We start from the raw sequence: 23,855 nt of genomic DNA, 5'->3' as shown, positions 1-23,855 counted from the left end.
GGCACCACAGGGGGAGGCGGGGGGGAGAGAGGGGGCGCACCGCAGAGGGAGGCGGCAGGGGGAGAGAGGGGGGGCGCACCGCGGAGAGGGGGGGGGGGGAGAGAGGGGGGCGCACCGCAGAGGGAGGCAGAGGGGGGAGAGAGGGGGGGCGCACCGCAGAGGGAGGCAGAGGGGGGGCGCACCACAGGGGAGGCGGGGGGGAGAGAGGGGGGGCGCACCGCGGAGAGGGGGGGCGGAGAGAGAGGGGGCGCGCCGCAGAGGGAGACGGGTGGGGGAGAGAGAGGGGGCGCACCGCAGAGGGAGACGGGTGGGGGAGAGAGAGGGGGCGCACCGCAGAGGGAGACGGGTGGGGGGAGAGAGAGGGGGCGCACCGCACAGGGAGACGGGTGGGGGAGAGAGAGGGGGCGCACTGCAGAGGGAGACGGGTGGGGGAGAGAGAGGGGGCGCACCGCAGAGGGAGACGGGTGGGGGAGAGAGAGGGGGCGCACCGCACAGGGAGACGGGTGGGGGAGAGAGAGGGGGCGCGCCGCACAGGGAGACGGGTGGGGGAGAGAGAGGGGGCGCGCCGCACAGGGAGACGGGTGGGGGAGAGAGGGGGGCGCGCCGCACAGGGAGACGGGTGGGGGAGAGAGGGGGGCGCGCCGCACAGGGAGACGGGTGGGGGAGAGAGGGGGGCGCGCCGCACAGGGAGACGGGTGGGGGAGAGAGGGGGGCGCGCCGCACAGGGAGACGGGTGGGGGAGAGAGAGGGGGGGCGCACTGCAGAGAGAGACGGCGGGGGGGGGGGGTGGGGGAGAGAGAGGGGGCGCACTGCAGAGAGAGACGGCGGGGGGGGGGGGGGGGGGGGGGAGAGGGGGGCGCGCCGCAGAGGGAAGCGGGGAGGGGGAGAGAGAGGGGGCGCACTGCAGAGGGAGGCAGGGGGGGCAAGAGAGAGGGGGCGCACTGCAGAGGGAGGCGGGGGGGGGGGGGCAAGAGAGAGGGGGCACACCGCAGAGGGAGGCGGGGGGGGGGGGGGGAGAGAGTGGGCGCACCGCAGATGGAGGCGGCGGGGGGGAGAGAGGGGGCGCACCGCAGAGGGAGGGGGCGGGGGGGAGAGAGGGGGCGCACCGCAGAGGGAGGGGGCACACCACAGAAGCTGGGGGACAGGGGGCGCACGACAGCGGGAGGGTCAGGGAGCAGGGGTGAAAGTGGGAGGAGGGGAGAGGGGGTGACAGACGGAGAGGCGAGAGAGAGGAATACACGGAGAGGGAGGGTGACAGTGTGAGAGCACAAGGGGAAGAGAATCTGACCTCCCCTCTCTCTCTGCCATTTTCAATCACAGCGTGTCAGGGAATCCAGCTGGCCATTTGATTCGAATCTAATCTCCACACATTCCTGGGAGGCAATGGACAAAAGCAGTTTAAATTATTGAACACAGAGTCTTTAAAAGGTTTGAATATATAACCTTATTTGAATGCATCAGTCGCTTCATCAATAATGTAAACACTTCTCTGAACTTGTGCAAGATCTAATGCAGCACTCTCCCAACTCCCCCCAGAGACACAGCTGGAAGCTCAGAGATACACACAGCAAAACCCACCACTCACGTCACTCCACCGCACACAGAAATACATCCTGCAAACACTCCCAGGACAGGTACAGCACGGGGTTAGATACAGAGTAAAGCTCCCTCTACACTGTCCCCCCATCAAACACTCCCAGGACAGGTACAGCACGGGGTTAGATACAGAGTAAAGCTCCCTCTACACTGTCCCCCATCAAACACTCCCAGGACAGGTACAGCACGGGGTTAGATACAGAGTAAAGCTCCCTCTACACTGTCCCCCATCAAACACTCCCAGGACAGGGACAGCACGGGGTTAGATACAGAGTAAAGCTCCCTCTACACTGTCCCCCATCAAACACTCCCAGGACAGGTACAGCACGGGGTTAGATACAGAGTAAAGCTCCCTCTACACTGTCCCCCATCAAACACTCCCAGGACAGGTACAGCACGGGGTTAGATACAGAGTAAAGCTCCCTCTACACTGTCCCCCATCAAACACTCCCAGGACAGGTACAGCACGGGGTTAGATACAGAGTAAAGCTCCCTCTACACTGTCCCCATCAAACACTCCCAGGACAGGTACAGCACGGGGTTAGATACAGAGTAAAGCTCCCTCTACACTGTCCCCCCATCAAACACTCCCAGGACAGGTACAGCACGGGGTTAGATACAGAGTAAAGCTCCCTCTACACTGTCCCCATCAAACACTCCCAGGACAGGTACAGCACGGGGTTAGATACAGAGTAAAGCTCCCTCTACACTGTCCCCATCAAACACTCCCAGGACAGGGACATTGTAAACAGGTAGTTTACATCTTTCTATTAAAGAAGGCCAGAACACAAGGAGGCCATTCAGCCCCTTGTGAGTCAGTCCCACCAGTCAAACAGCTGAATACCGATCTGTATCGTAACTCCATCTGCCCGCATCAGTTCCCTATCTCTCAAGTCTTGCTCTTGTTGGCGATGGGCATTGCCTGGCGCTTGTGTGGGGTGAATGTTACTCGCGCTTGTCAGCCCGAGCCTGGATATTGTCCAGGTCTTGCTGCGTTTGGACACGGGCTGCTTCAGGATCTGAGGAGTGGCGAACGGTGCTGAACATTGTGCAGACATCAGCGAACATCCCCACTTCTGACCTTACATCGAAACTACACATCAGGAGTTGTGTGGCTTTAAGTGAGAGCTTTCTGAACAAGGGCATACCTCCCAATATATCAGATAAGAACATCTTATATTTCACAACTAACTGTGCTTGGATTAGGTTAGAATCCAACAGTAAAAGGTGACAAATTCAGAGTGACCACAACACAATGCAAAAGAAGTGACGGAGACATGGGGAGAGAGTGTTTCACACAGCGAGTGGTTAGGATCTGGAAGGTGCTGCCTGAGAGTGTGGGGGAGGCAGGTTCAATCGAGTCTTCCCCAAGAGAAATTGGATCATTATCTGGAAAGGGAGAATGGGCAGGGTCACGGGGGAAGGATGGGGGGGACTGGGCTCAGTTACTCCTTTGGTGCTCCCTTGGCACCGGCGCTCCCTCGGCACCGACCCTCCCGCAGTGCGGCGCTCCCTCGGCACCGACCCTCCCGCAGTGCGGCGCTCCCTCGGCACCGACCCTCCCGCAGTGCGGCGCTCCCTCGGCACCGACCCTCCCGCAGTGCGGCGCTCCCTCGGCACCGACCCTCCCGCAGTGCGGCGCTCCCTCGGCACCGACCCTCCCGCAGTGCGGCGCTCCCTCGGCACCGACCCTCCCGCAGTGCGGCGCTCCCTCGGCACCGACCCTCCCGCAGTGCGGCGCTCCCTCGGCACCGACCCTCCCGCAGTGCGGCGCTCCCTCGGCACCGACCCTCCCGCAGTGCGGCGCTCCCTCGGCACCGACCCTCCCGCAGTGCGGCGCTCCCTCGGCACCGACGCTCCCGCAATGCGGGAGATATGGGAGATATTCTCTATCCTAGAACGGGGATAGGGGAGAATAGTTGGGCTGAATGGAGGAGTGGGCTCAAGAGGGGCCGAACGGCCTCCCACTGCCCCAGTTTCTCACTGATATCGATGTTGTTGGCTGCGAAATGCTGTTCCCCGCGAAATGCTGTTCCCCGCTGCCTTGTTGTGTGGTGTCTGGAGCACAGTGGTGAGGAACACTGATTTGCGGACAACATTTGTGCTAAGTAGCGTCAGCCAGGACTCAGTGTCTCCGGCGGTCTCCTGACTTAATTGTTTCAGGGAACGGCCCTCATCCCAGTGGGATTCCGACACTAGGAAGTGGTAATTACGCCGTCTTTTAAACATGAGAGTTCACGCTCACATCCGCAGTGTGGCAAAAGACGCCACGCGACCGCATGCATTGTCATCAGGGTATGGGGAACTGAGTCTATGTGACTCAGAGGACCCCCCCACTCCCCCGGGCAGTTGGGCGGGGGGGAGGATCTCCAAGCTCGGTGGGCTGGGTGTCTATCAAACAGCAAAGATCCTGCGTTTCTCCAGAGCTGCGCAGCATCTCCAGACGTTACACAGACACCGGCGGACCGAAGAGGTGATTCTCCCAGAGGCGTGGATAATCCGGAGAGGTAGGAGAGGCCAACTGATGCACAGCAAGATCCCACAAACTCGGTGTCGCGCTCCCTCAGCACTGACCCTCCCACAGTGCGGCGCTCCCTCAGCACTGACCCTCCCCACAGTGCGGCGCTCCCTCGGCACTGACCCTCCCACAGTGCGGCGCTCCCTCGGCACTGACCCTCCCACAGTGCGGCACTCCCTCGGCACTGACCCTCCCACAGTGCGGCGCTCCCTCGGCACTGACCCTCCCACAGTGCGGCACTCCCTCAGCACTGACCCTCCCACAGTGCAGCACTCCCTCAGCACCGACCCTCCCACAGTGCGGCGCTCCCTCTGCACTGACCCTCCCACAGTGCGGCGCTCCCTCAGCACTGACCCTCCCACAGTGCGGCGCTCCTTCTGCACTGGCACAGGGTGTGCAGTTTTGGGAATGGATTAAGAGGAACTCGGCCCTCTGAACAGGGGGTCCCAAACCCAATAGCCCCTGAACCGGAGGGGCTGAACACGACCAACTCAGACAGAAGGACCAACATCTGGTCCTGAGAGAGGGTGGGGTCAGCAAGGGGACTAGTTAAAAGGGGGAGATTATTGTTCAAACCGTGAATTATTGAACCAGCGAGCGAGCTAATGAGCAGAAAAATGCCTGTCAGACAGAGTGCACACACTCTCACTCAGAGCCCCTCCACTCTGGAGAATAATAACTCTGTCTTACCGGGGCGAATATCACCATACACATTTATAAAAGTCCTGAGAATCCTCACAGCCCCGTCTCGACTGTGCTGCGTCTAGCCGACAGACAGACACACTCCTGAGGGAAGAGAGGCTGGTGTCTGGGGCGGGGAGAGAGAGAGCGAGCGAGATTCTGACCGAGGCAGGGAGCTCGGAATCGTCATTCCCAGCTTCCGGAAACGCCTCCTTGTACCTCCTGCCTTCCTTCCCGAGTGACAGGCCGCATTTACCCTGTGTCCGCAGCTCCTCACAGTGGAGGCAGCATCGGGCCTGGGGGTGCGGTGGAGGGGGCCTTTAACCCTCGCCTGGGGAGGGGGATGGTGGGGAGGGGGATGAGAGCTTTAACCCTCGCCTGGGGAGGGGGATGGTGGGGAGGGGGATGAGAGCTTTAACCCTCGCCTGGGGAGGGGGATGGTGGGGAGGGGGATGAGAGCTTTAACCCTCGCCCAGGCAGAGACAGAGACAATCTGACAACTTCACCTCCCTGCGCCCCGCCTGCCTTATCTCCCTCCCTCCATCGCCCTTCCGTGTCCCCTCCCTCTGTCACGCCTCCTCCCTCTGTCGCGCCCCCTCCCTCTGTCGTCCTGCCGTGCGCACCCCCTCTCTCCGTCTCCTTCCTGCTCTCTCTCGCTCCTCTCTGCCTCCCACTCCCCTCTCTGCCTCCCACTCCCCTCTCTGCCACTCTGTCACCCTCTGCTTAGTGGGCAATGGAGAATGCTGGAGGGGGGAGGTAGCTCTGGGATGGGGAAGTGAATTGGGAATGGCAGTGAGGAGCAGTGGGTAATGATGGGGCCTGGCAGCCATAGTACTGGAGCTATGGGAGAGCTGGCAGTTCACAGGCAGAATGGGGAGCACGGTGTGTCAGATCCTCACTGAACAGGAAGGGGTCAGTCATCAAAGAACAAATGTGTTTTGATGGTTTTGATCTCCTGTGAGCTAACAGGAAATAATTAATGCAGCAAAGAGGCAGGTTTTAAAAATATATTTTAAACACATAACTGGGGCTCTCAGCGAGGGGGCACCGCACTGTGGGAGGGTCAGTGCTGAGGGAGCGCCGCACTGTGGGAGGGTCAGTGCTGAGGGAGCGCCGCACTGTGGGAGGGTCAGTGCTGAGGGAGCGCCGCACTGTGGGAGGGTCAGTGCTGAGGGAGCGCCGCACTGCGGGAGGGTCAGTGCTGAGGGAGCGCCGCACTGCGGGAGGGTCAGTGCTGAGGGAGCGCCGCACTGTGGGAGGATCAGTGCTGAGGGAGCGCCGCGGGAGGGTCAGTGCTGAGGGGAGCGCCGCACTGTGGAGGATCAGTGCTGAGGGAGCGCCGCACCCGTGGGGAGTTCAGTGCTGGAGGGGAGCGCCGCACTGTTGGAGGGTCAGTGCTGAGGGGAGCGCCGCACTGTGGGAGGGTCAGTGCTGAGGGAGCGCCACACTGTGGGAGGGTCAGTGCTGAGGGAGCGCGCACTGTGGGAGGGTCAGTGCTGAGGGAGCGCCGTACTGTGGGAGGTCAGTGCTGAGGGAGCGCCGTACTGTGGGAGGGTCAGTGCTGGGGAGCCCGCACGCCGCACTGTGGAGGGTCAGTGCTGAGGGAGCGCCGCACTGTGGGAGGGTCAGTGCTGAGGAGCGCCGCACCGTGGGAGGGTCAGTGCTGAGAGAGCGCCGCACTGTGGGAGGGTCAGTGCTGAGGGAGCGCCGCACTGCGGGAGGGTCAGTGCTGAGGGAGCGCCGCACTGTGGGAGGGTCAGTGCTGAGGGAGTGCCACACTGTGGGAGGGTCAGTGCTGAGGGAGCGCCGCACTGTGGGAGGGTCGGTGCTGAGGGAGCGCCGCACTGTCGGGAGTATGAGGGAGGGACAAAGCCCTTTCTGAAAATATTCACACAGGCCACCCTGTATGCACAGTTGAAAACACCCGCATACATCTATAAACATCTTCTCTACATCGACCCGATCGAAACTCCGTACGTGATTTTAAAAATCTGGATCAGGTCACCCCATTAACCTTCCCCTACCTACACAGAAGAGCTCCGGTCTGTTTAATCTTTCCTGATAGTTACAACCTCCCTGTTCATGCATCATTCAGAATTGGAATATAGGCTCCCCTGCTCTCCAGCCAGTTACACAGGAACAGGAGGAGGCCATTCAGCCCCTCTCGAGCCCTGTTGCACTCCACTTGACCCAAATGAACCTGTCATGTTCCAGAATGCCCCCATGGAATTTCTCCCATGACCCTGTGGGAGTAACTCAGCCCATTCCCCCCACCCTTCCCCCGACCCCTGTGGGAGTAACTCAGCCCAGTCCCCCCACCCTTCCCCCGTGACCCTGTGGGAGTAACTCAGCCCAGTCCCCCCACCCTTCCCCCCGTGACCCTGTGGGAGTAACTAGCCCAGTCCCCCCACCCTTTCCCCGTGACCCTGTGGGAGTAACTCAGCCCAGTCCCCCCACCCTTAAATGTCAACAAAGATTGACAAAGAAGTTGATAAAGAAGGGTAGGAGAAACTATGAAGCTGGGCTAGTGTTTAATATAAAAAAGGATAGCAAGAGTTTTTATAAATTTATAAAAAGGAAGAGGCTGGCTAGGGTGAACGTTGGACCCTTAGAGGATGAGAGGGGGGGCTTAGTGGTAGGGGATGGGGAAATGGCTGAGGTCTTGAATAACTTTTTTGTTTCGGTCTTCACGGAGGAGGACGTGAATAATTTGCCGGGTGTTAGCGATGGAAAGATGGCAGGACTGGAGGGTCTCAATGACATTATTGTTACTAGAGAGGCGGTGCTCGACAGACTGGAGGGACTGATTGTGGACAAGTCCCCAGGACCGGATGGAATGCATCCGAGGGTTCTGAAAGAAATGGCGGAGGTGATAGTGGATGCCTTGGTGGTTATTTTCCAGACGCCCCCCCCCCCTTTATCTTGAGGCTGTGCCCTCTAGTCCTACTGTCCTTTCTGAGCGGGAAGAGCCTCTCCACCTCTATCCTATCCATCCCATTCATCATTTTATACATCTCAATGAGATCTCCCCTCATTCTTCTAAACTCTAACGAGTACAAGCCTAGTTTATTCAGCCTCTCCTCATAGCTCAACCCCCTCAACTCTGGTATCAGCCTAGTAAACCTCCTCTGCACTCCCTCCAAGGCCAAAATATCCTTGCGTAAGTGCAGCAACCAAAACTGTACACAGTACTCCAGCTGCGGCCTCACCAATGCCCTATACAGCTGCAGCAAGACCTCCCTACTTTTATATTCAATCCCCCTCACTATGAAGGCCAGCATCCCATTCGCCTTCCTGACCACCTGCTGCACCTGCAAGCTGGGTTTTTGCAACTCATGCACAAGGACCCCGAGGTCCCTCTGCACCGTCACCTGCTGCAGTTTTTCGCCCCGTAAGTAATAGTCCTTCCTACCATTATTCCTACCAAAGTGGACCACCTCGCACTTGCCAACATTAAATTCCATTTGCCATTTCCTGGCCCATTCGCCCAGCCTATCTAGATCCTTCTGCAGACTCTCCACACCCTCCGCGCAATTTGCTGTTCCACCAATCTTGGTGTCATCAGCAAATTTCAACATCATACACTCGGTTCCCTCCTCCAGATCATCTATGTAAATGGTAAATAGCTGAGGCCCCAGCACCGACCCCTGGGGCACTCCACTAGTCACCAACCGCCAATCCGAATAGCACCCGTTGACCCCCACTCTCTGCCTCCTATTTGACAGCCAATCCTCTATCCACGTTAACACCCTACCCCCAACTCCATGCCCCCTGACCTTCTGTAATAACCTCTTGTGAGGTACCTTGTCAAACGCCTTCTGAAAATCAAGAAAGACCACATCCACCGGCTCTCCTCTATCCACCGCCCTAGACATATCCTCATAGAACTCCAATAAATTTGTCAGACACGACTTCCCCTTAACGAAACCGTGCTGCGTCTGCTCTATCAAGCAATTCCCCTCAAGATGCCTCGCTATTTCCTCCGTGACGACGGATTCTAACATTTTACCTACAACAGACGTTAAACTAACCGGCCTATAATTCCCCACCTTTTGCCTGGCACCCTTCTTAAACAACGGCGTAACATTAGCCGTTTTCCAATCTTTCGGCACTTCCCCGGAATCTTCACTCAAAGGGTGGTGAATCTCTGGAATTCTCTGCCCGTTGAAGTGGTGGAGGCTGCCTCGCTAAATATTTTTAAGACGCGGGTTGATGGGTTTTTGATAAACGAGGGGATTAAGGGTTATGGGGAGAGGGCGGGAAAGTGGAACTGAGACACGACAGATCAGCTATGATCTTACTGAATGGCGGGGCAGGCTCGAAGGGCTAGATGGCCTACTCCTGCTCCTATTTCTTATGTTCTTATGTTCCCCCTGTGACCCTGTGGGAGTAACTCAGCCCAGTCCCCCCCACCCTTCCCCCGTGACCCTGTGGGAGTAACTCAGCCCAGTCCCCCCCACCCTTCCCCCCGTGACCCTGTGGGAGTAACTCAGCCCAGTCCCCCCACCCTTCCCCCGTGACCCTGTGGGAGTAACTCAGCCCAGTCCCCCACCCTTCCCCCGTGACCCTGTGGGAGTAACTCAGCCCAGTCCCCCACCCTTCCCCCCGTGACCCTGTGGGAGTAACTCAGCCCAGTCCCCCCACCCTTCCCCCGTGACCCTGTGGGAGTAACTCAGCCCAGTCCCCCCCACCCTTCCCCCCGTGACCCTGTGGGAGTAACTCAGCCCAGTCCCCCCACCCTTCCCCCCGTGACCCTGTGGGAGTAACTCAGCCCAGTCCCCCACCCTTCCCCCGTGACCCTGTGGGAGTAACTCAGCCCAGTCCCCCACCCTTCCCCCCGTGACCCTGCCCATTCTCCCTTTCCAGATAATGATCCCAATTTCCCTTGGGGAAGCCTCGATGGAACCTGCCTCCCTCACACTCTCAGGCAGCACCTTCCAGATCCTAACCACTCGCTGTGTGAAAAACTCTCTCCCCGTGTCTCCATCACTTCTTTCTCCAATCACCTCCAATCTGTGTCCCCCTCTGGTTCCCCATCCTCCCACGAATGGGAACAGTTTCTCCCTCTCCACTCTGTCCCGGACCCCTACCTCCAACCACCCCCCCACCCCCACCCCACCCCACCGCCCCCTCCACCCCACAGGGCCGGGCACAGAGCCGGGGAGCAGGGGGCAGGGCCGGGGTCAGGGGGCAGGGCCGGGCACAGAGCCGGGGGCAGGGGGCAGGGCCGGGGTCAGGGGGCAGGGCCGGGCACAGAGCCGGGGTCAGGGGGCAGGGTCGAGAGACTGGCTGAGACAGCTTTGTCCATGAGCTGGGAAGAGTTGGCCACGAGGCCCACCTGGTGGTCAAAGAGCAGAATGACACCCAGAGGACAGACTGGAAATGAGTGACTGACGAAATGATCTGGGGTGCAGACAGAGAGAGAGTGAGAGGAGGCAGAGGGAGAGAGAGATGGAGCAGAGAGAGAACAGCAGCATGTGAGAGAGGCAGCAGGGGAGGCAGACACACACACACAGACAGGCCGAGAGACTGAGGGATGGAGGCCAGAGGGAGCGAAGGAGAGAAACTTCCTAAACCCCTCGATTAGATTCCAGCCCGTAACTCACTCTCGGGTATCTGTTATTCTATATATAAACCACCCCGAACCCCTCAATTAGATTCCTGTCTGTAACTCACTCCCGGGTATCTGTTATTCTATATATAAACCATCCCGAACCCCTCAATTAGATTCCAGTCTGTAACTCACTCCCGGGTATCTGTTACTCTATATATAAATCACCCCGAACCCCTCGATTAGATTCCAGTCTGTAACTCACTCCCAGGTATCTGTTATTCTATATATAAACCCCCTCGATAAGATTGCAGTGTGTAATTGCTTGAAGAAGCTGTGTTATCTGGTGGTGAATGCTGTGGGAGGGTGCTGGCTGGTCTGGGATATGATGCAGAACTCACAGTTATCTGCCCTCACCCAGCGTTCTCCTTTCTATCACCATAACAACTGACGACCTCGTTTCAATAATCCCACATCTTGAACAGGCCCGGGCTGCTTAGCCTTTCTAGAGTCAGAGAGTGCCCGATCGAGGTCCTTAAAAGCATGAAGGGGGTTTCAGCATAGAGAAGGTGTGTGTGTGTGTGTGTGTGTGTGTGTGTGTGTGTGTGTGTGTGTGTGTGTGTCTCTGCCCCTGTCCATCCCATCCTCCCTGCCAGCCCCATGCCTACCCTGCTTGTCTCCACTCACCCCAAGCCCTGCCCACATAAATACTGTTCATATGCTTAAATGGGGATGGGTGGTAAACTGAATGGGCTAAGAGGGAGTGGGGCGTGAGAGGACACTATAGTGTGTCTGAAACAGGAGAGTGGAGGGATCGAATGGCCTGGGTTTGGGACTGGAAATACATTTTAAATCAAAAATGCTTTCCACAAATCTATCAGTTGTTGGTCATCTGAGCTTGGGGCTGTACCTGTCCTGGGAGTGTTTGATGGGGACAGTGTAGGGGGAACTTTACTCTGTATCTAACCCCGTGCTGTACCTGTCCTGGGAGTGTTTGATGGGGGACAGTGTAGAGGGAGCTTTACTCTGTATCTAACCCCGTGCTGTATCTGTCCTGGGAGTGTTTGATGGGGGACAGTGTAGAGGGAGCTTTACTCTGTATCTAACCCCGTGCTGTACCTGTCCTGGGAGTGTTTGATGGGGACAGTGTACAGGGAGCTTTACTCTGTATCTAACCCCGTGCTGTCCCTGTCCTGGGAGTGTTTGATGGGGACAGTGTAGAGGGAGCTTTACTCTGTATCTAACCCCGTGCTGTACCTGTCCTGGAAGTGTTTGATGGGGGACAGTGTAGAGGGAGCTTTACTCTGTATCTAACCCCGTGCTGTACCTGTCCTGGGAGTGTTTGATGGGGACAGTGTAGAGGGAGCTTTACTCTGTATCTAACCCCGTGCTGTACCTGTCCTGGGAGTGTTTGATGGGGACAGTGTAGAGGGAGCTTTACTCTGTATCTAACCCCGTGCTGTACCTGTCCTGGGAGTGTTTGATGGGGGACAGTGTAGAGGGAGCTTTACTCTGTATCTTGCCCCGTGCTGTACCTGTCCTGGGAGTGTTTGATGGGGACAGTGTAGAGGGAGCTTTACTCTGTATCTAACCCCGTGCTGTACCTGTCCTGGGAGTGTTTGATGGGGGACAGTGTAGAGGGAGCTTTACTCTGTATCTAACCCCGTGCTGTCCCTGTCCTGGGAGTGTTTGATGGGGGACAGTGTAGAGGGAGCTTTACTCTGTATCTAACCCCGTGCTGTAGCTGTCCTGGGAGTGTTTGATGGGGACAGTGTAGAGGGAGCTTTACTCTGTATCTAACCCCGTGCTGTACCTGTCCTGGGAGTGTTTGATGGGGGACAGTGTAGAGGGAGCTTTACTCTGTATCTAACCCCGTGCTGTACCTGTCCTGGGAGTGTTTGATGGGGACAGTGTAGAGGGAGCTTTACTCTGTATCTAACCCCGTGCTGTACCTGTCCTGGGAGTGTTTGATGGGGGACAGTGTAGAGGGAGCTTTACTCTGTATCTAACTGGACCATATTCTCCCCTCTCCTGCTCTGATGAACCCCCGGTTGGTATGGGAATCGGAGAAAAGCTTTGATCCCACACTAATCCTTGCTGTCCTGCTGTCTGTATCAGCGGGCAGTAAGCTGGGACAGAATTCAGCTGGTGATTGCATGGGGATAAACCTGCTCTCCAGTGATTGCAATCGGATTATCCCCACCGTCTGTGAATTCCAAACTCCTTCAGATTATTAAACACGGGCTGGGCTGTCATTCACCTCCACTCATTTCATCACACGGGAACAGGAGGAGGCCATTCAGCCCCTCTCAAGCCTGTTACACAGGAACAGGAGGAGGCCATTCAGCCCCTCTCGAGCCAGTTACACAGGAACAGCAGGAGGCTCATTCTGCTCCTCCTTCTCTCCCTCTAATATAGACAATAATAGCCCCTGTGTATCTAGGGAGCGGGTGCTACAGACACACACACACACACAAACACACATCCCCTCGCCTAGAGGCACACCTCCCTCCGTTCAGAGTATCAGGCACACACCCCCCGTCCAGGCACACCACCCCAACCCCACCCACTAAGAGACACCTCCCCGCCCAGAGACCCACACACATTTCCCATTCAGGCCCTCCCCTTCCCCAGAGACACACACCCCCCACCAGAGAGAGACACGCCCCACCGCCCCCCCGCCAGAGACACACGCCCCACCGCCCCCCAAGACACACGCCCCGCCACACTCCCCCACCGAGACACACACACCCCCCTGCCCAGAGACACACACATCCCACCACTGCTCAGAGACCCCCCCCCCCCGCAATCTGAGGCACATGCCCATCCTGCCCAGAGAGAGTGCACAACACCCACACCCACACAGTGTGAACCAGTATTCACAAGGAGAATTCTCCTTCCTGGCTGAATACTGCCCTGAATAAACATGCAAAAAGACTGCATTCTCCCTTCAAGGACAACTCGCTGTTGTACAACATCTGCAGATTGATGCTGCACTGTTGACCACTCCAACTGGTAATTCCCTTCCAAAGTGCCAATTCCCCCATGCCTCCCTTTCTCCTTCCCCCCCTCTCTCCTTCTCCCTCCCCCTCTCTCTATCCGTGCCCCCCTCCCCCTCTGTCTCCCACTGCCCATCTGATGCAAACATACATCCCAACATGCCCGTCCTGCATTGTCCTCCAACTTCCCAACATTTCCCCCCCAACAGAAATTCCCATGGCAGCTCTCCGATCCCAGTTTTCTCAGAGCGAGGGCGGCGTTTAGCTCGGTCAGAATGCACACTGAATGCAGATCTCTGCCACGATGGACACCCCACTCTGTACAGCGATTGGAGTGAAGGGAAAACAATCTCAGTTTGCTCAGAGCTACTTGGTTTTAACTTGTAACTCAGTGTGACTTCCAGACATTTGCAGCTTAACATCTTAATTCATTCAATGCAGCAGATTTGATACACTGATAAAACTCACGTCAACTTATTCAACACAGCCCTATGTACTCTGTACAAATTAACATGTTCAACACAGGCCCCTATAATCAGTAAATATTCAATAATGTTTAACTTAGTCAATGCAGTTCAACTTAAAAGATTTACTCAATAAATATTCAATGCAATTTAACTTATTCAAAGTGGTGTAAAATATCTAAGCTATTCAATGCGGTTTAACTTGGTCAATACAGGTTAATAGATTCAATCCAGGCTCATATATTCAAATAATTTATAATTTATTCAAAACAATTTAATTTATTCAACGCAGTTCAGCTTATTCAAAAAGATAATTTACTCAAGAAATATTCGATGAAAGTTAATTGATTCGACACAAGTTAAAATGTCTAACTTTTTCAATGCAAGTTCATTTATTCAACGCGGTTTAAAATGTCTAATTTATTCAATGCAAGATAATATATTCAATGTGATTTAAGAAGTCTAATTTATTCAATACAAGTTAATTTATTCGACAGTTTAATATGTCTAAGTTATTCAATGTAAGTTAACTTATTCAACAGTTTAAAGTGTCTAACTTTTGACGCAATTAAAGGAGTCTATTCAATACAAGTTAATTTATTCAACAGTTTAAAATCTCTAATTTATCTGATGCAAATTAATTTATTCAACAAGTTAATTTATTCAATGCAAGTTAAAATGTCTAAATTATTCGACACAAGTTAATTTATTCAACGCGATTAAAGATATCTAATTTATTCAATGCAAGTTAAAATGTTTAACTTATTCTAACAAGTTAATTTATTCAATGCAGTTTAAAATATCTAATTTATTCAGTGCAAGTTAATTTATTTGACATGGTTTAAAATGTCTAACTTATTCGACGCAGGTTAATTTATTTGATGCAGTTTAAAATGTCTAATTTATTTGCCATAAGTTAATTTATTCAAGGCAAGTTAATTTATTTGACACAAGTTAAAATGTTTAACTTGTTCAAACAAGTTAATATATTCAATGTGGTTTAAAATGTCTAATTTACTCAACACAAGTGAATTTAATTGTCTAATTGGTAGAACATGGTTCAAATTATACAATGTGCTTTAATTCACCATTTACTTTAGGCTATAATTTGATATTTTTAATGATTTAATAATTCCATTTAATGAGTAATTTATACAATCGTTGGAACTTCCTCCCTGAGTTTAATGTATTCAAGGCAATTCAATTTATTCAATGCAATTCTTGGTCTAATTTACAGCCAACAAGTTAATTTATCAATTACAGCATACAGTCAACAAATGAAAACAGCTATTTAATTTATTGCGTGCAGGTTTGCAGGGAAACATTGCATTCCATTCAAATTCTTCCAGGCACTCAACACCTCAACTTTCTCAAGGCAAAGCGCAAATTATTTAATGCAGAGTGGACTGCGTGCGCATTGGGCGCACAGAGGGGGACGCAGCTGCAAGTGTGTTGAAAGCTGTGAGTCCGACGCCTCTCTGCCCCCTACCCCCTCGCCCTCGCTCACCCATTCCAGGATCTTGATGAATCCCAAAGGTTCCTTGGCAACTCGGAAGGAGCCACTGGCGACTATCTGTATGGGGGGGGAGAGAAGCAGAGAGAGAACAGTTAGAGACCGAGGAAAGGTGCTATGAGCTGTCGATATCCTCTTTCTCCCCCCCCCGTTCTACAATTCCCCTGTCTCACACCCTGTACAAGAGAGAACGAGAGGCTGTATTCTGCTCATGCCTGGCATTGGGGGATTGTCTCACCAGGACAGGATGGAGAGGCTGGGCTTGTGTCCACTGAGTGTAGCAGAGTAAGAGGCAACTTGATTGCAACGAATGAGATTCTAAGGGAGAATTTCTTAATAGGGGTGGCTGGGTGGGGAGAACCCAAAACTCAGGGGGATTGTGGCTGTTACTAATGGGGATTTCCGTTTTAGATGGAGATACGGTGAACTGATTTCTCTCCAAGGATGGTGGAACCCTACTCCACAAAGGAAGCTGGAAGCAGATTCTATGATGAATATTCAGAGCGAGCGGGAGAGAGTCATGATTAATGAGGGGGTAAACCTTCAGTGGATGGAGGCAGAATCGTAGGGAGTGTGGTTCAGATAACAATCCTATCAGTCACAGACCGAGATTTCTACCTGCCTCATTACCTGGTTAATCTCTATCAGAGACACACAGGGAGCACAGTCTGAGATATTGACAATATTGTCAAAAAAGAGAATGTTGTCGAGGAGAATACTGAGATACAGGCTATTCGACTAGACGGGATTCATAAGGAGGAGGTGTTCGCAATTTTGGAAAGTGTGAAAATAGATCATTTTGGAAGGAATAATGTAGAGAGGAGCTATGTGATTAAAGGTAGACAAATTAGGAGTATAGAAATACAGAGGGACCTGGGAGTGCAGGTTCACAAATCCATGAAGGTTGCGACACAAGTGGAGAAGGTTGTTAGGAAGGCTTATGGAATGCTAGCCTTTATAGGAAGGGGTATAGAGTTTAAAAGCTGCCATCTAATGCTTCAGTTGTATAGAACGTTGGTTAGACCGCATTTGGAGTACTGCGTCCAGTTCTGGTCACCTTACTACCGGAAGGACGTGGAGTCTCTGGAAAGGGTGCAGAGGAGGTTTACCAGGATGTTGCCTGGCATGGAGGGGCTGGGTTACGAGGAAAGGTTGGAGAAACTGGGACTGTTCTCCTTGGAAAGACGGAGATTGAGGGGGGACATGATAGAGGTATATAAGATACTGAAGGGAATAGATAGAGTCAATAGTGAGAGACTGCTCCCTAGACTGGGTACAAATACGAGAGGCCATGATTTAAGGGTGAGGGGGGAGAGGTATAATTTGGATGTGACAGGAAGGTTCTTTACGCAGAGAGTTGTGGGGGTATGGAACGCGCTACCGAGTGGGGTGGTGGAGGCAGGAACGTTGGACTCGTTTAAGGTTCAGTTAGACAGACACATGAGTGAAACGAGGATGGAGGGTTATGGTAGGGGTTATTAAATAAGGTCAGAACCTCAGGAGACACCGGAAAGGCAGGCTTGTGATTAACGTTTTTGTCTTTTCACTCCGCAGGTGGAGGTCCACCTCGTTGTCAAACGAGGGGCATGCACACGGTGGGTCGTGCGTAGGCTGCTCTTGGAGGTTCCGGGAGTGGCCTAGTACTTCGTGTCGGTGTGTGTGCTTGATCCTGGACCGGTAGACGGGCGCCACAACAGCTCAGTGACTAGCACTGCTAGCTGTGCAGATACATGGATTTGGGCCTGTGTCTGTGGGAGTTTGTGCATTCTCCCTGTGGTTGCGTGGGTTTCCTCCGGGCGCTCTGGTTTCCTCCCACACCCCAAAGATGTGCTCTTAGGCTGATTGGTTTTACCAAATTGACACTATTCTCCCCTGAATCTGGCTAAGTCAGGGGTTCTATTTGTAGATACGCAGGGTAGAATAGGTGTAGGGTGATGCGGCGGCGCGGGCTCGTTGGGCCGAAGGGCCTGATTCCCGTGCTGGGTTGTTCTTTGTTCTTTGTATCAGTCCCCTGGACCAGATGGGATTTATCCTAGGATTCTCTGAGAAGTGAGGGAGGAGATTGCAGAGCCTTTGGCTTTGATCTTTATGTTGTCATTGTCTACAGGAATAGTGCCAGAAGACTGAGGATAGCAAATATTGTCCCCTTGTTCAAGAAGGGGAGTAGAGACAACCCTGGGAATTATAGACCAGTGAGCCTTACTTCTGTTGTGGGCAAAGTTTTGGAAAGGATTATAAGAGATAGGATTTAAAATCATCTCAAAAGGAATAATTTGATTAGGGATAGTCAACACGGTTTTGTGAAGGGTAGGTCGTGCCCCACAAACCTTCTTGAGTTCTTTGAGAAGGTGAGCAAAGAGATGGATGAGGGTAAAGCAGTTGATGTGGTGTATATGGATTTCAGTAAAGCATTTGATAAGGTTCCCCACAGTAAGCTACTGCAGAAGATACGGAGGCGTGGGACTGAGGGTGATTTAGCAGTTTGGATCAGGAATTAGCTAGCTGATAGAAGACAGAGGGTGGTGGTTGATGGGAAATGTTCACCCTGGAGTTCAGTTACAAGTGGTGTACCTCAGGGATCTGTTTTGGGGCCACTGCTGTTTGTCATTTTTATAAATGACCTGGATGAGGGTGTAGAAGGATGGGTTAGTAAATTTGCAGATGACACTAAAATCGGTGGTGCTGTGGACAGTGTGGAAGGACGCTACAGGTTACAGAGGGACATAGATAAGCTGCAGAGCTGGGCTGAGAGGTGGCAAATGGAGTTTAATACGGAAAAGTGTGAGGTGATTCACTTTGGAAGGAGTAACAGGATTACAGAGTACTGGATTAATGGTAAGATACTTGGTAGTGTGGATGAGCAGAGAGATCTCGATGTACATGTGCACAGATCCCTGAAAATTGGCACCCAGGTTGATAGGGTTGTTAAGAAGGCGTACAGTGTGTTAGCTTTTATTGGGAGAGGGATTGAGTTTGAGCTGTGAGGTCATGTTGCAGCTGTACAAAACATTGGTGCGGCCGCACTAGGAGTATTGCGTACAGTTCTGGTCGCCGCATTATAGAAAGGATGTGGAAGCATTGGAAAGGGTGCACAGGAGATTTACCAGGATGTTGCCTGGTATGGTGGGAAGGTCTTATGAGGAAAGGCTGAGGGACTTCAGGCTGTTTTTGTTAGAAAGAAGGTTAAGAGGTGAGTTAATAGAGGCGTACAAGGTGATCAGAGGATTAGATAGGGTGGAGACTGTGAACCGTTTTCCTCGGATAGAGATGGCTAACACGAGGGAACATAGCTTTAAATTGAGGGGTGATAGATATAGGACAGAGGTAGGTTCTTTACTCAGAGAGTAGTAAGGGCGTGGAATGCCCTTGCTGCAATAGGAGTGGACTTGCCAACATTAAGGCCATTTAAACGATAAGCATATGGATGACATTGGAATAGTTTAGGTTAGATGGGATTTAGATTCGTTTCACAAGTCGACGCAACATCGAGGGCTGAAGGGTCTGTACTGTGCTGTAATGTTCCACGTTCTCTCCCTCATTACCTGGTTAATCTCTATCAGAGACACAGGGGGAGCACAGACTGAGATCTCTCTCTCCCCCATTACCTGGTTAATCTCTATCAGAGACACAGAAGGAGCACAGACTGAGATCTCTCTCTCTCCCATTACCTGGTTAATCTCTATCAGAGACACAGGGGAAGCACAGACTGAGATCTCTCTCTCCCGCATTACCTGGTTAATCTCTATCAGAGACACACAGGGAGCACAGACTGAGATCTCTCTCTCTCCCATTAACTGGTTAATCTCTATCAGAGACACATAGGGAGCACAGACTGAGATCTCTCTCTCCCCCATTACCTGGTTAATCTCTATCAGAGACACAGAGGGAGTACAGACTGAGATCTCTCTCTCTCCCATTACCTGGTTCAGACTGAGATCTCTCTCTCCCCCATTACCTGGTTAATCTCTATCAGAGACACACAGGGAGCACAGACTGAGATCTCTCTCTCTCCCATTACCTGGTTAATCTCTATCAGAGACACAGAGGGAGCACAGACTGAGATCTCTCTCTCCCCCATTACCTGGTTAATCTCTATCAGAGACACACAGGGAGCACAGACTGAGATCTCTCTCTCCCTGCGCAAGGATATTTTGGCCCTGGAGGGAGTGCAGAGGAGGTTTACTAGGCTGATACCGGAGTTGAGGGGATTGAGCTATGAGGAGAGGCTGAATAAACTAGGCTTGTACTCGTTAGAGTTTAGAAGAATGAGGGGAGATCTCATTGAGACGTATAAGATGATGAATGGGATGGATAGGATAGAGGTGGAGAGACTCTTCCCGCTCAAAAAAGACAGTAGGACTAGGGGGCACAGCCTCAAGATAAAGGGGAGGCGGTTTAGAACGGAGTTGAGGAGGAACTTCTTCACTCAAAGGGTGGTGAATCTCTGGAATTCTCTGCCCGTTGAAGTGGTGGAGGCTGCCTCGCTAAATATTTTTAAGAAGCGGGTTGATGGGTTCTTGATAAGAGAGGGGATTAAGGGTTATGGGGAGAGGGCCGGAAAGTGGAACTGAGCCACGACAGATCAGCCATGATCTTACTGAATGGCGGGGCAGGCTCGAAGGGCTAGATGGCCTACTCCTGCTCCTATTTCTTATGTTCTTATGTTCTTATTACCTGGTTAATCTCTATCAGAGACACATAGGGAGCACAGACTGAGATCTCTCTCTCTCCCATTACCTGGTTAATCTCTATCGGAGACACACAGGGAGCACAGACTGAGATCTCTCTCTCCCCCATTACCTGGTTAATCTCTATCAGAGACACACAGAGTGAGCACAGACTGAGATCTCTCTCTCCCCCATTACCTGGTTAATCTCTATCAGAGACACACAGGGAGCACAGACTGAGATCTCTCTCTCCCCCATTACCTGGTTAATCTCTATCAGAGACACAGAGGGAGCACAGACTGAGATCTCTCTCTCCCCCATTACCTGGTTAATCTCTATCAGAGACACACAGGGAGCACAGACTGAGATCTCTCTCTCTCCCATTACCTGGTTAATCTCTATCAGAGACACAGAGGGAGCACAGACTGAGATCTCTCTCTCCCATTACCTGGTTAATCTCTATCAGACACACAGGGGGAGCACAGACTGAGATCTCTCTCTCTCCCATTACCTGGTTAATCTCTATCAGAGACACAGGGGGAGCACAGACTGAGATCTCTCTCTCCCCCATTACCTGGTTAATCTCTATCAGAGACACAGAGGGAGCACAGACTGAGATCTCTCTCTCCCATTACCTGGTTAATCTCTATCAGAGACACAGAGGGAGCACAGACTGAGATCTCTCTCTCTCCCATTACCTGGTTAATCTCTATCAGAGACACACAGAGGGAGCACAGACTGAGATCTCTCTCTCTCCCATTACCTGGTTAATCTCTATCAGAGACACAGAGGGAGCACAGACTGAGATCTCTCTCTCCCCCCATTACCTGGTTAATCTCTATCAGAGACACACAGGGAGCACAGACTGAGATCTCTCTCTCCCCCCATTACCTGGTTAATCTCTATCAGAGACACAGAGGGAGCACAGACTGAGATCTCTCTCTCCCTCATTACCTGGTTAATCTCTATCAGAGACACAGAGGGAGCACAGACTGAGATCTCTCTCTCCCCCATTACCTGGTTAATCTCTATCAGAGACACAGGGGGAGCACAGACTGAGATCTCTCTCTCCCCCATTACCTGGTTAATCTCTATCAGAGACACAGGGGGAGCACAGACTGAGATCTCTCTCTCTCCCATTACCTGGTTAATCTCTATCAGAGACACAGAGGGAGCACAGACTGAGATCTCTCTCCCCCCATTACCTGGTTAATCTCTATCACAGACACAGAGGGAGCACAGACTGAGATCTCTCTCTCTCCCATTACCTGGTTAATCTCTATCAGAGACACAGAGGGAGCACAGACTGAGATCTCTCTCCCCCCATTACCTGGTTAATCTCTATCACAGACACAGAGGGAGCACAGACTGAGATCTCTCTCTCCCCCATTACCTGGTTAATCTCTATCAGAGACACAGGGGGAGCACAGACTGAGATCTCTCTCTCCCCCATTACCTGGTTAATCTCTATCAGAGACACAGGGGGAGCACAGACTGAGATCTCTCTCTCTCCCATTACCTGGTTAATCTCTATCAGAGACACAGGGGGAGCACAGACTGAGATCTCTCTCTCCCCCATTACCTGGTTAATCTCTATCACAGACACAGAGGGAGCACAGACTGAGATCTCTCTCTCCCCCATTACCTGGTTAATCTCTATCAGAGACACACAGGGAGCACAGACTGAGATCTCTCTCTCTCCCATTACCTGGTTAATCTCTATCAGAGACACAGAGGGAGCACAGACTGAGATCTCTCTCTCCCCATTACCTGGTTAATCTCTATCAGAGACACAGAGGGAGCACAGACTGAGATCTCTCTCTCTCCCATTACCTGGTTAATCTCTATCAGAGACACAGAGGGAGCACAGACTGAGATCTCTCTCTCCCCCATTACCTGGTTAATCTCTATCAGACACACAGGGGGAGCACAGACTGAGATCTCTCTCCCCCCATTACCTGGTTAATCTCTATCAGAGACACAGGGGGAGCACAGACTGAGATCTCTCTCCCCCATTACCTGGTTAATCTCTATCAGACACACAGAGGGAGCACAGACTGAGATCTCTCTCTCCCCCATTACCTGGTTAATCTCTATCAGAGACACAGGGGGAGCACAGACTGAGATCTCTCTCTCCCCCATTACCTGGTTAATCTCTATCAGAGACACAGGGGGAGCACAGACTGAGATCTCTCTCTCCCCCATTACCTGGTTAATCTCTATCAGAGACACACAGGGGGAGCACAGACTGAGATCTCTCTCCCCCCATTACCTGGTTAATCTCTATCAGAGACACACAGAGTGAGCACAGACTGAGATCTCTCTCCCCCATTACCTGGTTAATCTCTATCAGAGACACAGGGGGAGCACAGACTGAGATCTCTCTCTCCCCCATTACCTGGTTAATCTCTATCAGAGACACAGGGTGATGTTGTGCTGGTGAATTATCTCTCAGACACCCACAGTGTGGGTTTATGATCTGATGTCTCTCCCCATCCCCCTCCATCATTACCTGGTTGACAATCTCCATTTTGTCTTCACTGCAGCCGGTGCAGAGCCCAGTGCGCAGGCTCGTCCTCCGCAGCGGGGTGGGCGTGGCTGGCAGGCGTGCCCTGCGTCATGCCGTAAAGGGGCGGGTCCCCAGACGTCTCAGCAGGATGGGCGCGCGGACGCGATGACCTCATTCCCTCTCCGCCCCTCCGCTGCAGCAGCGTGCCCGGCGTCTTGACATCACCGGGGTGCGAGGCAGTACGCCCGCGCGATGACATCATTGCACTCGAGCCGCACTGCCGATCGCGCGTACTGAGGACAGCATTGCGTCAGCGCCGTCGCGGAAACGTGGCCCGCCGCCATTACGTTATCGCTGCCGGTCTGACTCTGCACCCGCAGCCGCACTGCCGAGGGCACGTCGCCGACGTGGTGTCGTCATCACTTTGGGCCCGTCCTGCGGCACGTGTGGGCGGCGCTCACTGCACGCGGTGACATCACCCCCAGGAGGAGGCGGGCCCAGTCAGAGTGCCGAGCACGCTCAGCGGACCCCGCCCCTGGCTCCGCCCACCGCCTGGCTGGCATCACCTCGCCCTCCCCCACGTGGCAGAAGGAGAAGGAGCAGCAATGGCGGCTCATTTAAAGGGGAAGGCCACCCAGCTAATGGGTTCAATATTGAGGATCTCCCCCACACCCCAACATCCACCCTTCCAACTATTAAAATTCACTATTATCCCTAATCTGTGTCCCCAAACTGTAATAGTCAACCCCCACACCAGATAGTGCGACATGAACCCAAAATCAAATACCAGCCCCAGTGTATATTATCTAGAACACCACTCCCAATGTATATTATACACAATAGCAGTCCCTGTGTATATTATAGAGATTAGCAGCCCCTGTGTATGTTATAGAGAATAACAGCCCCTGTGTGTATTATAGAGAACAGCAGCCCCTGTGTATATTATAGAGAATAACAGCCCCTGTGTATATTATAGAGAATAGCAGTCCCCGTGTATATTATAGAGAATAACAGCCCCTGTGTGTATTATAGAGAACAGCAGCCCCTGTGTGTATTATAGAGAATAACAGCCCCTGTGTATATTATAGAGAATAGCAGTCCCTGTGTATATTATAGAGAATAGCAGTCCCTGTGTATATTATAGAGAATAGCAGTCCCTGTGTATATTATAGAGAATAGCAGTCCCTGTGTATATTATAGAGAATAGCAGTCCCTGTGTATATTATAGAGAATAGCAGTCCCTGTGTATATTATAGAGAATAGCAGTCCCTGTGTATATTATAGAGAATAGCAGTCCCTGTGTATATTATAGAGAATAGCAGTCCCTGTGTATATTATAGAGAATAACAGCCCCTGT

At 52.7% G+C, this 23,855-nt stretch overlaps 1 long non-coding RNA gene across 1 annotated transcript; it reads right to left on the bottom strand.

Moving 5' to 3' along the window:
- Window positions 1-1,295: 1,295 nt before the first annotated feature.
- Window positions 1,296-22,601, bottom strand: LOC145353503 (uncharacterized). The gene is made up of 3 exons (XR_013888709.1): window positions 22,502-22,601; window positions 15,317-15,382; window positions 1,296-1,373 (listed from the first exon to the last, which is right to left on the bottom strand). It is a non-coding gene; the product is annotated as an uncharacterized LOC145353503 (long non-coding RNA).
- Between the last annotated feature and the right edge of the window lie 1,254 nt (window positions 22,602-23,855).

The sequence above is a fragment of the Carcharhinus amblyrhynchos genome, chromosome 15 (assembly GCF_965287045.1).
Source record: "Carcharhinus amblyrhynchos chromosome 15, sCarAmb.v2.hapA, whole genome shotgun sequence".
Taxonomy (NCBI): Eukaryota; Metazoa; Chordata; class Chondrichthyes; order Carcharhiniformes; family Carcharhinidae; genus Carcharhinus; species Carcharhinus amblyrhynchos.
The sequence above is the reverse complement of the archived record's forward strand: the minus strand, read 5'-3'. Positions and strand labels throughout refer to the sequence as shown.